Genomic DNA, 19344 nt, shown 5'->3' with positions numbered 1-19344 from the left:
TAAAAGAATGAAACAGTGTGGCCCCCCCTCGTCATCTGACGGTGCCACACCGTCACACATGTAGACAAAAAAGCAGGAAGCTTTGTCTATTTGTCTTAGAAAAACAACAACAACAAACAAACATACAAACAAAAAACAACAAATACACAACAACAAACAAACAAAAAACAACAAAAAAACAACAACAAACAAACATCAACAACCAACAAACAACAACAAACAAAAAAAAGCTACAAACAACAACAAACAAGCAAACAAACAAAAAACAACAACAAACAAACAATAAAAAACAACAACAACAAGAAGCAAACAAACAACAACAAACAAAGACTACAACAACAAACAAACAAACAATAGCAAAAACAACCAAACAAAAACCAAAAACAAACAACAACAACAACAAACAAACAAACAACAACAACAAACTAAAAGTAAAAGAATAAAACAGTGTGGCCCCCCCTCGTCATCTGACGGTGCCACACCGTCACACATGTAAACAAAAAAGCAGAAAGCTTTGTCTATTTGTCAAAGAAAAACAACAACAAACAAACAGAAGAAGAACAACAAACAAACAAACAACAACAAACAAAAACAAACAGAAATAAACAACAACAACCAACAACAAACAAACAAACAGACATAAAATAACAACAACAAACAAAAACAAACAACAAACAACAACAAACAAACAACAACAACAAACTAAAAGTAAAAGAATAAAACAGATTTGCCCCCACTCGTCATCTGACGGTGCCACACCGTCACACATGTAAACAAAAAAGCAGAAAGCTTTGTCTATTTGTCAAAGAAAAACAACAACAAACAAACAGAAGAACAACAACAAACAAACAAACAACAACAAACAAAAACAAACAAAAACAAACAACAACAACCAATAACAAACAAACAAACAGACAAAAAATAACAACAACAAACAAAAACAAACAACAACAACCAACAACAAACAAACATACAAAAAACAACAACAACAAACAAAAACAAACAACAACAACCAACAACAAACAAACAGACAAAAAACAACAACAACAAACAAAGACAAGTACAACAAACAAACACATCAACAACCAACAACAACAAACAAACAACAAGAAAAACAAAACACAACAACAACAAACAAACAAACAAACAAAAAACAACAACAAACAAACAATAACAAACAACAACAACAAACAACAACAAGAAGCAAACAGACAAAAAACAAAACAAACAAACAACAACAAACAAAGACTACAACAACAAACAAACAAACAATATCATTAACAACCAAACAAAAACCAACAACAAACAACAAAAACAACAAACAAAACGACAAACAAACAAAAACAAACAACAACAACCAACAACAAACAAACAAACAGACAAAAAACAAAAACAACAACAAACAAAGACAAGTACAACAAACAAACACAAAAACAACCAACAACAACAAACAAACAAAAACAAACAACAACAACAAAAAAACAACAACAACAAAGAACAACAAAACGCAACAACAACAAACAAACATACAAACAAAAAAACATAAAACAACAACAAATACACAACAACAAACAAACAAAAAACAAAAAAACAACAACAAATAAACAACAAAAAACATCAACAATAAAAACAATAACAAACAACAACAACCAACAACACACAAACAAACAGACAAAAAACAACAACAACAAACAAAGACAAGTACAACAAACAAACACAACAACAACCAACAACAACTAACAAAAACAAACAACAACAAACAAACAACAACAACAAACAAACAAAAACAAACAACAAGCAAATATAAACACAACAACAAACAACAACAAAGACAACAACAACAAACAAAAAAGTTAAATAGTTGAGACTATAAATACAAGGTACTCCATGAATGAGTGTCTTTTTGACAGTTCCATCTGTGGTCAAAAATGGGGGCTGGGCGATATGGCCTTTTTTAATTCGACTTCCGATTTTTCCCGACCCCCCCTCCCCCACTTAAGGAAAGCAATTTTATTTAATCAAACGCAAGACAAATGTGACCCTCATTTTTGGAATGAATAATAAATAAATGAACACATTCTGGGAATCAAAGTCCAAACTGTGTTTTAAGTCACAGTTTGTAGTTTTGACTTAAAGGAGAAAAAAATTCACCTTGAGAGCAGCACCCTTTTTCTAAAGGATTAACAATACAGCTCAGGTTTTAATTCAATTGAAAAACACGGTGTGACGGGGTCCCGCCGAGAAAGGATGCAGAGGAGCCAAGGTGAGGAGGTTCTGTGTTTATTTCAGGACACGTTGTTTCACGCAGGGCCGCACCAGCACGCGTCACCTCCGTCACTCCTCCATTCACTTCCTGTGACACTTCCTTATAACCCCTACGCCCCTCCCACGGGCGGTGCTCTCCATTAGGCCACAGGAAGGTCACAGGAAACACATTTTAAGCATAAAATAAATAGATACACAAAGAATAAAACACAGTGTGGCCCCCCCTCGTCATCTGACGGTGCCAGACCGTCACACCATCCCCCTCCTCTGAGGGATCGACGATGTCCGGCGATCCAAAAACAGCAGCCCGCTGCCGTGCAAGCCCCACGCCAAACCACCAGACAGTTCTGCAGGCGCCCCTCATCCAACGTAGGGGCCCTGCAGTCCATCGGCCAGGCATCAGCGGGTCCGTCCTCCGGCTCGTGCTCCTCCACCCACGTCCTCGCGTCAGATGGATGCACGGGCTGCGGCTGCTCCATGACGGCGACCCCTCCGATCCGCTCATCGGTGCCCGCTCCGGTCGTTCCCAGCCCCGGCAAAAGGCCCTTCCATCGGCCACCCACCCCCGCTGGTCTCCTTCCGGATGGCACCCTAGCTGATCGGAGCCGCCGCCTGCAAGTTCCAGGCGAGATGTTGCGCCTCTCCGGAGCACTCCGCTGACGGCCCGGTAGACGGGGGTCCGCCCCCTGTCCCTCTCCGCGCAGGCCTCCAATGCCTGCGTAGGCGGCAGTGGACGGGCGGTGTGCCCGTCCCGCCTCCGGCCGTCTCCGTGCTCCGGCGGTCCGCCCTTGCTGCCCGCGAGGTCCGCCGCTCGTCATTGGCACCGAGTTGGACGCCGTAGGTTCTCTCCGGGCCCCTGGCCAGGCCTGAAGCACTGCCAAAGCCACCCGGATCCACCCCCTCTTCCTTAGAGGATGGGGTACTCCTCAACGGAGGCGCTGAGCTGTGCCTGTGGATCTTCCACCCCAAACCTCTGCACCCTCACCTTTTTGTGGCCCCTTTGCGATCCCACTTCTGACACCGTAATGTGACGGGGTCCCGCCGAGAAAGGATGCAGAGGAGCCAAGGTGAGGAGGTTCTGTGTTTATTTCAGGACACAAGTTGTTTTACGCAGGGCCGCACCAGCACGCGTCACCTCCGTCACTCCTCCATTCACTTCCTGTTACACTTCCTTATAACCCCTACGCCCCTACCACGGGCAGTGCTCTCCATTAGGCCACAGGAAGGTCACAGGAAACACATTTTAAACATCGAATAAATACATACACAAAGAATAAAACACAGTGTGGCCCCCCCTCGTCATCTGACGGTGCCACACCGTCACACATGTAGACAAAAAAGCAGAAAGCTTTGTCTATTTGTCTAAGAAAAACAACAACAACAAACAAACAGGGGCCTGTTTCAGAAAGGAAGTTCGACCAACTCTGAGGTTGAACTTGAACTCTGAGTTGGTCAATCGGGAGATTAACAACTCTGAGTTTTCTGTTTCAGAGAAGCTGATCCGAGTTAGGTCAATCAACTCTGAGTGGACTGATTCGGAGGTGAGCGTGAGCACCGCGACTATAAGAAGCCATTATCAATGGAGCGCAGATATCACGAGTCACCATGGAAACCGTGAAAAAAAGAGGTCTGCATATTTTTCGCCAGCTGAACTTGACGTGCTGCTGCAGAGTTACAGTGAATATGAGCACATATTCCAGAAGAAAAGCAACACCACTGCATCTGCAAAACAGAGACAGTTAGCGTAGGAAAACATAGCTGCTCAAGTTAATGCCTAAGTTTGCATTTAAATCATTGTTATAAAATATTGGCTGTAATAACTTTTTAAATAGCGTACGGTGTGAAATAAAAAATGGTGATATTTAGGTGTACTTTTGAAGTGTTTTTCCTGGTGTAAATGCATGAAATGCTGCATAGTGTACAGAACCAATCTGGGGAAAAATGCCTTTAACGTCGGTAATGTTTAGAGGACTTTCTTGTTAACCTTCCCCTCTTGCAAACGTTGGTCAGTTTAATATTAATACATGCAATTGTGTTTTTAAAAGTGAACTTTTGTCTACTGTTGAACCTTTCGCTGCGCGAAGGCTTCTCCTTTCTTTTCTCTCTTCTTTCCGACAGTGGTCAGAAGCGCAGGGGAGATTTCCTTCAGGGCCGAAGGGATTCGGGGTTCACTTCCCGTTCGAAACCCTCAACCTCCAGAGCGGATAAAGAATGACTCCAAAACAGTTATTCTGGGAATGACACCTCTTTATTTAACTAAGTGCTCCATCCTCCGAACACACAATATATTCCCCGCACACACCTCTGCTCCGTGCTCACCCCCCCCCCCCATCTGCACCTGCAATCACCCCTCCCTTTGTCTCTCGTGGCTCGCACCCCGCTCAGCACACACACACTGCAACACTACCCTTGTATTGATCAAGTGGTATAGGTTTATACGGGATTAAGAAAGTAAGCAGTGCTAGAAAATTGTGTTTCCATAAAAATAATTGTTACATTAATCTAATTCAATGTCCCTGATTTCATTTTCACGTAGATGCAATCCTGCAGGAATTTAAATAACATGGCAGCAGTTAAAAGTGAAAAAGAAATCGAGTCTTCTCAAAATCCTCGTACGAGGTAAATATAATTCTCTATGAATTAATGCAGCCTCCTCGTCTATTGGGTCCTCCAAAAAAGGACAAGCCATTCTTGTCACTTAGACCGTCTCTGTGTGACGGACATGTGGGCAATGAAGGTTAAAGCGAAAAATACGTCGTTCGTCTTTAAAAAGGGGAGGGGACCAGCAGAAACTTCGAGTTTGGAGAATAAAACCTGCTCCCGACCAGGTTAGGTTCACAGCATAAGTAACCATGGATACGGACTCCGAGTAGAAGTTACCTCTCTTTCAGAAACGGGTTTGACTTACTCTGCTTTCTCTGGTTTAACAAACCTCCCATTCTGAAACGGAAAACCCAGGGTTTCCCTGATTTCAGGGTTAATGCACTCAGAGTTTACACTTAACCTCCTTTCTGAAACAGGCCCCAGAAGAACAACAACAAACAAACAAACAACAACAACAAACAAAAACAAACAAACAACAAACAGACAAACAACAACAACAACAAACAAAAATAAACAACAACAACCAACAACAAACAAACAGACAAACAACAACAACAACAAACAAAAATAAACAACAACAACAAACAAACAAACAGACAAAAAACAACAACAACAAACAAAGACAAGTACAACAAACAAACACAACGACAACCAACAACAACAAAAAAACAAAAACAAACAACAACAAGAAGCAAACAAACAACAACAAAAATAGGCTACAACAACAAACAAACAAACAATAGCAACAACAACCAAACAAAAACCAACAACAAACAACAACAAACAACAACAACAAACTAAATGTAAAAGAATGAAACAGTGTGGCCCCCCCTCGTCATCTGACGGTGCCACACCGTCACACATGTAGACAAAAAAGCAGGAAGCTTTGTCTATTTGTCTTAGAAAAACAACAACAACAAACAAACATACAAACAAAAAACAACAAATACACAACAACAAACAAACAAAAAACAACAAAAAAACAACAACAAACAAACATCAACAACAAACAAACAACAACAAACAAAAAAAGCTACAAACAACAACAAACAAGCAAACAGACAAAAAACAACAACAAACAAACAATAAAAAACAACAACAACAAACAACAACAAGAAGCAAACAAACAACAACAAACAAAGACTACAACAACAAACAAACAAACAATAGCAAAAACAACCAAACAAAAACCAAAAACAAACAACAACAACAACAAACAAACAAACAACAACAACAAACTAAAAGTAAAAGAATAAAACAGTGTGGCCCCCCCTCGTCATCTGACGGTGCCACACCGTCAAACATGTAAACAAAAAAGCAGAAAACTTTGTCTATTTGTCAAAGAAAAACAACAACAAACAAACAGAAGAAGAACAACAAACAAACAAACAACAACAAACAAAAACAAACAGAAATAAACAACAACAACCAACAACAAACAAACAAACAGACAAAAAATAACAACAACAAACAAAAACAAACAAAAACAACCAACAACAAACAAACATACAAAAAACAACAACAACAAACAAAAACAAACAACAACCAACAACAAACAAACAGACAAAAAACAACAACAACAAAGACAAGTACAACAAACACATCAACAACCAACAACAACAAACAAACAGCAACAACAAACAAACAACAAAGAACAACAAAACACAACAACAACAAACAAACATACAAACAACAACAACAACAAACAAAGACAAGTACAACAAACAAACACAAAAACAACCAACATTAACAAACAAACAAAAACAAACAACAACAACAAACAAACAATAACAAAAAACAACAACAACAAAGAACAACAAAACGCAACAACAACAAACAAGCAAACAAACAAAAAACAACAACAAACAAACAATAACAAACAACAACAACAAACAACAACAAGAAGCAATCAGACAAAAAACAAAAACAAACAAACAAAGACTACAACAACAAACAAACAAACAAACAATATCAACAACAACCAAACAAACAATATCAACAACAACCAAACAAAGACAAGTACAACAAACAAACACAAAAACAACCAACAACAACAAACAAACAAAAACAAACAACAACAACAAACAACAACAAAAAACAACAACAAAGAACAACAAAACGCAACAACAACAAACAAACATACAAACAAAAAAACATAAAACAACAACAAATACACAACAACAAACAAACAAAAAACAAAAAACAACAACAAATAAACAACAAAAAAACATCAACAATAAAAACAATAACAAACAACAACAACCAACAACACACAAACAAACAGACAAAAAACAACAACAACAAAGACAAGTACAACAAACAAACACAAGAACAACCAACAACAAACAAACAACAACAACAAACAAAAACAAACAACAACCAACAACAAACAAACATACAAAAAACAACAACAAACAAAAACAAACAACAACAAACAAGCAAACAGACAAAAAATAACAACAACAAACAAAAACAAACAACAACAACCAACAACAAACATACAAAAAACAACAACAACAAACAAAAAAAAAACAACAACCAACAACAAACAAACACATCAACAACCAACAACAACAAACAAACAGCAACAACAAACAAACAACAAAGAACAACAAAACACAACAACAACAAACAAACATACAAACAACAACAACAACAAACAAAGACAAGTACAACAAACAAACAAAAAAAACCCAACATTAACAAACAAACAAAAACAAACAACAACAACAAACAAACAATAACAAAAAAACAACAACAACAAAGAACAACAAAACGCAACAACAACAAACAAGAAAACAAACAAAAAACAACAACAAACAAACAATAACAAACAACAACAACAAACAACAACAAGAAGCAATCAGACAAAAAACAAAAACAAACAAACAACAACAAACAAAGACTACAACAACAAACAAACAAACAAACAATATCAACAACAACCAAACAAAGACAAGTACAACAAACAAACACAAAAACAACCAACAACAACAAACAAACAATAACAAACAACAACAACAAACAACAACAAGAAGCAATCAGACAAAAAACAAAAACAAACAAACAACAACAAACAAAGACTACAACAACAAACAAACAAACAAACAATATCAACAACAACCAAACAAACAATATCAACAACAACCAAACAAAGACAAGTACAACAAACAAACACAAAAACAACCAACAACAACAAAGATACAAAAACAAACAACAACAACAAACAACAACAAAAAAACAACAACAAAGAACAACAAAACGCAACAACAACAAACAAACATACAAACAAAAAACATAAAACAACAACAAATACACAACAACAAACAAACAAAAAACAAAAAAACAACAACAAATAAACAACAAAAAAACATCAACAATAAAAACAATAACAAACAACAACAACCAACAACACACAAACAAACAGACAAAAAACAACAACAACAAACAAAGACAAGTACAACAAACAAACACAACAACAACCAACAACAACTAACAAAATAAAAACAACAATAAACAAACAACAACAACAAACAAAAACAAACAAACAACAAACAGACAAAAACAACAACAACAAACAAACAACAACAACAACAAAGAACAACAAAACACAACAACAACAAACAAACATACAAACAACAACAACAAACAAAGACAAGTACAACAAACAAACACAAAAACAACCAACAACAACAAACAAACAAAAACAAACAACAACAACAAACAAACAACAAAAAAACAACAACAACAAAGAACAACAAAACGCAACAACAACAAACAAGCAAACAAACAAAAAACAACAACAAACAAACAATAACAAACAACAACAACAAACAACAACCAGAAGCAATCAGACAAAAAACAAAAACAAACAAACAACAAAAAACAAAGACTACAACAACAAACAAACAAACAATATCAACAACAACCAAACAAACAATATCAACAACAACCAAACAAAGACAAGTACAACAAACAAACACAAAAACAACCAACAACAACAAACAAACAAAAACAAACAACAACAACAAAAAAACAACAACAACAAAGAACAACAAAACGCAACAACAACAAACAAACATACAAACAAAAAAACATAAAACAACAACAAATACACAACAACAAACAAACAAAAAACAAAAAAACAACAACAAATAAACAACAAAAAACATCAACAATAAAAACAATAACAAACAACAACAACCAACAACACACAAACAAACAGACAAAAAACAACAACAACAAACAAAGACAAGTACAACAAACAAACACAACAACCAACAACAACTAACAAAAACAAACAACAACAAACAAACAACAACAACAAACAAACAAAAACAAACAACAAGCAAATATAAACACAACAACAAACAACAACAAAGACAACAACAACAAACAAAAAAGTTAAATAGTTGAGACTATAAATACAAGGTACTCCATGAATGAGTGTCTTTTTGACAGTTCCATCTGTGGTCAAAAAAGGGCTGGGCGATATGGCCTTTTTTAATTCGACTTCCGATATTTCCCGACCCCCCCTCCCCCACTTAAGGAAAGCAATTTTATTTAATCAAACGCAAGACAAATTTGACCCTCATTTTTGGAATGAATAATAAATAAATGAACACATTCTGGGAATCAAAGTCCAAACTGTGTTTTAAGTCACACTTTGTAGTTTTGACTTAAAGGAGAAAAAAATTCACCTTGAGAGCAGCACCCTTTTTCTAAAGGATTAACAATACAGCTCAGGTTTTAATTCAATTACAAAACACGGTGTGACGGGGTCCCGCCGAGAAAGGATGCAGAGGAGCCAAGGTGAGGAGGTTCTGTGTTTATTTCAGGACACGTTGTTTCACGCAGGGCCGCACCAGCACGCGTCACCTCCGTCACTCCTCCATTCACTTCCTGTGACACTTCCTTATAACCCCTACGCCCCTCCCACGGGCGGTGCTCTCCATTAGGCCACAGGAAGGTCACAGGAAACACATTTTAAGCATAAAATAAATAGATACACAAAGAATAAAACACAGTGTGGCCCCCCCTCGTCATCTGACGGTGCCAGACCGTCACACCATCCCCCTCCTCTGAGGGATCGACGATGTCCGGCGATCCAAAAACAGCAGCCCGCTGCCGTGCAAGCCCCACGCCAAACCACCAGACAGTTCTGCAGGCGCCCCTCATCCAACGTAGGGGCCCTGCAGTCCATCGGCCAGGCATCAGCGGGTCCGTCCTCCGGCTCGTGCTCCTCCACCCACGTCCTCGCGTCAGATGGATGCACGGGCTGCGGCTGCTCCATGACGGCGACCCCTCCGATCCGCTCATCGGTGCCCGCTCCGGTCGTTCCCAGCCCCGGCAAAAGGCCCTTCCATCGGCCACCCACCCCCGCTGGTCTCCTTCCGGATGGCACCCTAGCTGATCGGAGCCGCCGCCTGCAAGTTCCAGGCGAGATGTTGCGCCTCTCCGGAGCACTCCGCTGACGGCCCGGTAGACGGGGGTCCGCCCCCTGTCCCTCTCCGCGCAGGCCTCCAATGCCTGCGTAGGCGGCAGTGGACGGGCGGTGTGCCCGTCCCGCCTCCGGCCGTCTCCGTGCTCCGGCGGTCCGCCCTTGCTGCCCGCGAGGTCCGCCGCTCGTCATTGGCACCGAGTTGGACGCCGTAGGTTCTCTCCGGGCCCCTGGCCAGGCCTGAAGCACTGCCAAAGCCACCCGGATCCACCCCCTCTTCCTTAGAGGATGGGGTACTCCTCAACGGAGGCGCTGAGCTGTGCCTGTGGATCTTCCACCCCAAACCTCTGCACCCTCACCTTTTTGTGGCCACTCTGCGATCCCACTTCTGACACCATAATGTGACGGGGTCCCGCCGAGAAAGGATGCAGAGGAGCCAAGGTGAGGAGGTTCTGTGTTTATTTCAGGACACAAGTTGTTTTACGCAGGGCCGCACCAGCACGTGTCACCTCGGTCACTCCTCCATTCACTTCCTGTTACACTTCCTTATAACCCCTACGCCCCTCCCACGGGCGGTGCTCTCCATTAGGCCACAGGAAGGTCACAGGAAACACATTTTAAACATCGAATAAATACATACACAAAGAATAAAACAGTGTGGCCCCCCCTCGTCATCTGACGGTGCCACACCGTCACACATGTAGACAAAAAAGCAGAAAGCTTTGTCTATTTGTCTAAGAAAAACAACAACAACAAACAAACAGAAGAACAACAACAAACAAACAACAACAACAAACAAAAACAAACAAACAACAACAAACAGACAAAAACAACAACAAACAAACAACAACAACAAACAAAAACAAACAAACAACAACAAACAGACAAAAACAACAACAACAAACAAACAACAACAACAACAAAGAACAACAAAACACAACAACAACAAACAAACATACAAACAACAACAACAAACAAAGACAAGTACAACAAACAAACACAAAAACAACCAACAACAACAAACAAACAAAAACAAACAACAACAACAAACAAACAACAAAAAAACAACAACAACAAAGAACAACAAAACGCAACAACAACAAACAAGCAAACAAACAAAAAACAACAACAAACAAACAATAACAAACAACAACAACAAACAACAACCAGAAGCAATCAGACAAAAAACAAAAACAAACAAACAACAAAAAACAAAGACTACAACAACAAACAAACAAACAATATCAACAACAACCAAACAAACAATATCAACAACAACCAAACAAAGACAAGTACAACAAACAAACACAAAAACAACCAACAACAACAAACAAACAAAAACAAACAACAACAACAAAAAAACAACAACAACAAAGAACAACAAAACGCAACAACAACAAACAAACATACAAACAAAAAAACATAAAACAACAACAAATACACAACAACAAACAAACAAAAAACAAAAAAACAACAACAAATAAACAACAAAAAACATCAACAATAAAAACAATAACAAACAACAACAACCAACAACACACAAACAAACAGACAAAAAACAACAACAACAAACAAAGACAAGTACAACAAACAAACACAACAACAACCAACAACAACTAACAAAAACAAACAACAACAAACAAACAACAACAACAACAAACAAAAACAAACAACAAGCAAATATAAACACAACAACAAACAACAACAAAGACAACAACAACAAACAAAAAAGTTAAATAGTTGAGACTATAAATACAAGGTACTCCATGAATGAGTGTCTTTTTGACAGTTCCATCTGTGGTCAAAAATGGGGGCTGGGCGATATGGCCTTTTTTAATTCGACTTCCGATTTTTCCCGACCCCCCCTCCCCCACTTAAGGAAAGCAATTTTATTTAATCAAACGCAAGACAAATGTGACCCTCATTTTTGGAATGAATAATAAATAAATGAACACATTCTGGGAATCAAAGTCCAAACTGTGTTTTAAGTCACACTTTGTAGTTTTGACTTAAAGGAGAAAAAAATTCACCTTGAGAGCAGCACCCTTTTTCTAAAGGATTAACAATACAGCTCAGGTTTTAATTCAATTACAAAACACGGTGTGACGGGGTCCCGCCGAGAAAGGATGCAGAGGAGCCAAGGTGAGGAGGTTCTGTGTTTATTTCAGGACACGTTGTTTCACGCAGGGCCGCACCAGCACGCGTCACCTCCGTCACTCCTCCATTCACTTCCTGTGACACTTCCTTATAACCCCTACGCCCCTCCCACGGGCGGTGCTCTCCATTAGGCCACAGGAAGGTCACAGGAAACACATTTTAAGCATAAAATAAATAGATACACAAAGAATAAAACACAGTGTGGCCCCCCCTCGTCATCTGACGGTGCCAGACCGTCACACCATCCCCCTCCTCTGAGGGATCGACGATGTCCGGCGATCCAAAAACAGCAGCCCGCTGCCGTGCAAGCCCCACGCCAAACCACCAGACAGTTCTGCAGGCGCCCCTCATCCAACGTAGGGGCCCTGCAGTCCATCGGCCAGGCATCAGCGGGTCCGTCCTCCGGCTCGTGCTCCTCCACCCACGTCCTCGCGTCAGATGGATGCACGGGCTGCGGCTGCTCCATGACGGCGACCCCTCCGATCCGCTCATCGGTGCCCGCTCCGGTCGTTCCCAGCCCCGGCAAAAGGCCCTTCCATCGGCCACCCACCCCCGCTGGTCTCCTTCCGGATGGCACCCTAGCTGATCGGAGCCGCCGCCTGCAAGTTCCAGGCGAGATGTTGCGCCTCTCCGGAGCACTCCGCTGACGGCCCGGTAGACGGGGGTCCGCCCCCTGTCCCTCTCCGCGCAGGCCTCCAATGCCTGCGTAGGCGGCAGTGGACGGGCGGTGTGCCCGTCCCGCCTCCGGCCGTCTCCGTGCTCCGGCGGTCCGCCCTTGCTGCCCGCGAGGTCCGCCGCTCGTCATTGGCACCGAGTTGGACGCCGTAGGTTCTCTCCGGGCCCCTGGCCAGGCCTGAAGCACTGCCAAAGCCACCCGGATCCACCCCCTCTTCCTTAGAGGATGGGGTACTCCTCAACGGAGGCGCTGAGCTGTGCCTGTGGATCTTCCACCCCAAACCTCTGCACCCTCACCTTTTTGTGGCCACTCTGCGATCCCACTTCTGACACCATAATGTGACGGGGTCCCGCCGAGAAAGGATGCAGAGGAGCCAAGGTGAGGAGGTTCTGTGTTTATTTCAGGACACAAGTTGTTTTACGCAGGGCCGCACCAGCACGTGTCACCTCGGTCACTCCTCCATTCACTTCCTGTTACACTTCCTTATAACCCCTACGCCCCTACCACGGGCGGTGCTCTCCATTAGGCCACAGGAAGGTCACAGGAAACACATTTTAAACATCGAATAAATACATACACAAAGAATAAAATACAGTGTGGCCCCCCCTCGTCATCTGACGGTGCCACACCGTCACACATGTAGACAAAAAAGCAGAAAGCTTTGTCTATTTGTCTAAGAAAAACAACAACAACAAACAAACAGAAGAACAACAAACAAACAACAACAACAAACAAAAACAAACAAACAACAACCAACAACAAACAGACAAAAACGACAGTGGCTCAGGTGGTTGAGCGGGTCGTCCAATGACCGAAGGGTTGGCGGTTCGATCCCCGCTCCCATCACTTCCTGTTACACTTCCTTATAACCCCTACGCCCCTCCCACGGGCGGTGCTCTCCATTAGGCCACAGGAAGGTCACAGGAAACACATTTTAAACATCGAATAAATACATACACAAAGAATGAAACACAGTGTGGCCCCCCCTCGTCATCTGACGGTGCCACACCGTCACACATGTAGACAAAAAAGCAGAAAGCTTCGTCTATTTGTCTAAGAAAAACAACAACAACAAACAAACAGAAGAACAACAACAAACAAACAACAACAACAAACAAAAACAAACAAACAACAACCAACGACAAACAGACAAAAACAACAACAACCAAAAACAAACAAACAGACAAACAACAACAACAAACAAAAATAAACAACAACAAACAAACAGACAAAAAACAACAACAACTAACAACAACAACAACAAACAAAGACAAGTACAACAAACAAACACAAAAACAACCAACAACAACAAACAAACAAAAACAAACAACAACAAACAAACAACAAAAACAACAAAATACAACAAAGAACAACAAAACAGAACAACAACAAACAAACATACAAACAAAAAAACATTAAACAAAAACAAATACACAACAACAAACACACAAAACACAACAAAAAAACAACAACAAATAAACAACAAACAAACATCAACAACAAACAAACAATAACAAATAACAACAACAAACAAACAAAAACTACAAACAACAAACAAGCAAACAGACAAAAAACAACAATAAAAAAACAAACAAAAACAACAACAACCACACAAAAACCAACAACAAACAACAACAACAACAAACAAACAAAAACTACAAACAACAACAAACAAGCAAACAGACAAAAAACAACAACAAACAAACAAACATTAACAACAACCACACAAAAACCAACAACAAACACACAAAACAACAACAACAAACACACAAAACAACAACAACAGACAACAACAAACAAACGACAAGTACAACAAACAAACACAACAACAACAAACAAACAAAAACAAACAACAACAACAAACAAACAACTACAACAAAGAACAACAAAACACAACAACAACAAACAGACATACATTAAAAAACATACAACAACAACAAATACACAACAGCAAACAAACAAAGAACAACAACAAACAAACAACAACAAACAAACAAACATCAACAACAAACAAACAACAACAAAAAGCAAACAGACAAAAAACAAAAAAAACAAACAACAAACAAAGACTACTACAACAACAAACAAACAAACAATAGCAACAACAACCAAACAAAAACCAACAACAAACAAACAGACAAAAAACAACTACAAACAACAAACAAACAGACAAAAAACAACCAACAACAACAAATAAACAACAACAAACAAACATCAACAACAAACAAACAAAAACAACAACAACCACACAAAAACCAACAACAAACAACAACAAACAAACAAAAACTACAAACAACAAACAAGCAAACAGACAAAAAACAACAACAAACAAACAAACAATAACAACAACAACCATACAAAAAACAACAACAAAAACAAACAAACAACAACAAAACACAACAACAACAAACAGACATACATTAAAAAACAAACAACAACAAATACACAACAGCAAACAAACAAAGAACAACAACAAACAAACATCAACAACAAACAAACAACAACAGGAAGCAAACAGACAAAAAAACAAACAAAGACTACTACAACAATAAACAATAGCAACAACAACCAAACAAAAACCAACAACAAACAACAACAAACAAACAGACAAAAAACAACAACAAACAACAACTACAAACAACAAACAGACAAAAAACAACCAACAACAACAAATAAACAACAACAAACAAACATCAACAACAAACAAACAATAACAAACAACAACAACCAACTACAAACAACAACAAAAACAAACAAGGAAAACAACAGCAAAAAACAACAACAAACAAACAAAAATTAACAACAACAACCAAACAAAAACAAACAACAACAACAACAAACAAACAGACAAAAAACAACCAATAACAACAAATAAACAAACAAAAAAACCATACAACAAACAACAAACAAACAACAAACAACAACTACAAAAAACAAACAACTACTACAAACAACAACAACAAACAGACAAAAAACAACAACGAAGAAAACAAAAATACAAAAAACAACAACAACAAAAAAACAAACAAAACAACAATAACAACCAAACAAACAAAAACAACAACAAAAACAAATAACAACAAACAAACAACAACAAAAACAAATAACAACAAATAAACAACCAAAACAAATAACAACAAATAATCAACCAAAAACAACAACAACAAACAAACAATGACAACAAGCAAACAAACAAAAAACAACAACAAAACAAACAACAACAAACAAACAAAAAACAACCATACACGACAACAAATAACAACAACAATAAACAAACAACAACAATAAACAAACAAGAACAAACACAACAAACAACAAAAACAACAACAAACAAAAACAAACACAACAACAACAAACAACAACAAAGACAACAACAAAAAAACAAAAAAGTTAGATAGTTGAGACTATAAATACAAGCTACTACATGAATGAGGGACTCTGTATCCTGGTCTGTTTACAGGCTTCCCAGGTGAAGACTGAGAGCTGAAATAGGGAGGCCCAGATGGGTAACAGTAGCCTCCGTAGATGTATGATCCTGGGTAGGTAGCTGGGGCACTGTGGGGGTTGTTGGGACTGTACTGGCCAAACGCCGAGCCAGGATGGGGGGCTGGGAAGGATGACTGTGCTGGATAAGGACAAGTGACTGCATTCGGAGGCCCAAAAGCAGCTCGAGGCCCTGGATAACTCCCTGTGGGGGTAAAAGGGGAGCCAGCTCCTGCATATGGAGCAAACCCAGAGGTAGAGTTGTTTGGGATTGGACCTGCTGCTGAGACTACAGGCGGGGGTGTGTTGGAGGGACAGGGTACTGGCTGTAGGGGAGGCCATCAGAGCCAGCTGGATGAGACTGTGCTGGAGAGTTGGGCTCCTGTTGTTGGGCTGTCGTTGTAATGGTTGATTGCTGATTCCATGGTGTGGTGGTACCACTTTGACTGATGTCTACAGATGGTTTCATCTCAAAGGAATTTGCTTGGTTCTTCTGTCGAAGAATTTCCTGGAGTTTTTCTATTTGAACACGTCGTTGGTGAGCAAGCAAACGCAGGGAGAGAAAGCGGTCAAGGAAGGAGTCTAATGACAGTGAACCCTCCAGAAACTCATCCGCCAGAGCCTACAGACAACACAGCATCAGCAAAAATTAGAAAAGCTAGAAACATTTAAAGCTAGAATATCTAGAAATTGACCAACTAGTTACAAAATCAACAGAAGAACTAAAAAGAATATGATTTAAAAGCACATAGTATTAAAATGCATTCAGCAAGTGGCTAAAAGATAACTGAATCAGCAAGTACACTCTAGTTGAGACTATAAATACAAGCTACTCCATGAATGAGTGTTTTTATAACAGTTCCATCTGTGGTCAAAATAGGGCTGGGCGATATGGCCTTTTTTAATTCGACTTCCGATTTTTCCTGACCCCCCCCCCCCCCCCCCCCCACTTAAGGAAAGCAATTTTATTTAATCAAACGCAAGACAAATGTAACCCCCATTTTTGGAATGAATAATAAATAAATGAACACATTCTGGGAATCAAAGTCCAAACTGTGTTTTAAGTCACACTTTGTAGTTTTGACTTAAAGGAGACAAACATTCACCTTGAGAGCAGCACCCTTTTTCTAAAGGATTAACAATACAGCTCAGGTTTTAATTCAATTAAGAAACACGGTATACATGGCTAGCGTGTCTTTGTCTATATGCTTTGCATATAGACAAAAAAGCAGAAAGCTTTGTCTATTTGTCTAAAAAAACAACAACAACAACATCAAACAAACAAAACAACAACAACAAAAAACAAACAACAACAAACAAAACAGACAAGCAATCACAGTATGAACTTGTGTCTGTACATCTACTGGATCCTGTCTCCGGCTAGACTTGCGCCGGCCGTCCCCCAAACTCCATCTGGATGAAGCTCGTCTGCTGGACTTTAAATATGTAGTTGTAGGGTTAGATAAATTAATTCTTCTCTATGGGTTCTGGTAAATTGCCTGTCCGTCCTCGGGGAGGATCCCTCCTTCATGTGGGCTCCAATGAGGTTTCTTTGTTTTTTCCAGAATCTGATTTTTTTAAGAGTTTTTCCTTACCCAGAAGTAAGGGTCTAAGGGAAGGGATGACCATTTAGTTTAGTCTGTTTTGTTAGTTCAATTTCGTATTTTCTTATTGAATTCTATGTATTTATGATCTTCTTGATTTTATGCTTGACTTTTTTAATTACCGATACAAAGCCCATCGAGACAACTGTTGTTGTGAATTTGAGCTATACACATAAAATTGAATTGAATTAGATTGAATGAATTGACATGGTCACATGAGTCACTGCCATCCTCGTGGGCCCTGGCACTGTCTTTATTATGTTTTCTGCAGACAGGTTTCCCTGACGCATATTTGAGGATGAAGGCCTATGTATTTCATTATTCTTTGATATGAATGTCTTGCTTGGAGGAACACGAATAACAATTCCCTCCTCTGGTTCAAAATTAGAATCAATAGAATCAAAATTTAGCGCAAGATAGTCCTCATCTGATCATGATCAGTGATGACTTCCAGAACCTCCTGGACTGTCATCTTTCTGCTTCTGCTGCTCATTTTCTAAAGGTCTGTCTGTGTAATGTTAGAAAGACTCCCATGCAGAGAATCTTTTATATGTTTTGCCCCTCCCCTGTTGAGTGTCCACTGAATGCACCTGTGTGTGTGTGTGAGTGTGTGCGTGTGTGTGTGTCTATGTGTGTTTGTCTATGTGTGTTTGGGGTGAAATGGGTCTCACAGCTACAAATAAAGGAATGCTACTACTAATAAGCAATCATTGTACCTCAAGTTTGACTGCCTGGTCAAATTGACCGGAACACGATCTATGTGATATAAACATGCAGGGGGTGGTTGCATATAAGTGAGATGTACCAAATTCATAATATATGTTGGTTACACTAATTAAGGCAAGCAGAAGAAGTTTCATACTGAAAAAATACTTTTAACTATTTTTCCTAGATGTTCAAACTTTAAAACGGGTCAATTTGACCCGCAACATAACAGGAGGTTTAAGCTGACCTCAACACCAGTTGGTGTTGAGAACAACGGAAACTGTGACCACAAATACTGGCCACTTTTTAGGCACACCTCCAAACTTCAGGCAGATGGGCTACAGCAGAAGACCACACCTGGTACCACTCCTGTCAGCTAACAACAGGAAACTGAGGCTATATTTCACACA

The sequence above is a fragment of the Oryzias latipes genome, chromosome 1 (genome assembly GCF_002234675.1).
Source record: "Oryzias latipes chromosome 1, ASM223467v1".
Taxonomy (NCBI): domain Eukaryota; kingdom Metazoa; phylum Chordata; class Actinopteri; order Beloniformes; family Adrianichthyidae; genus Oryzias; species Oryzias latipes.
Note: the sequence above shows the minus strand (reverse complement) of the source record.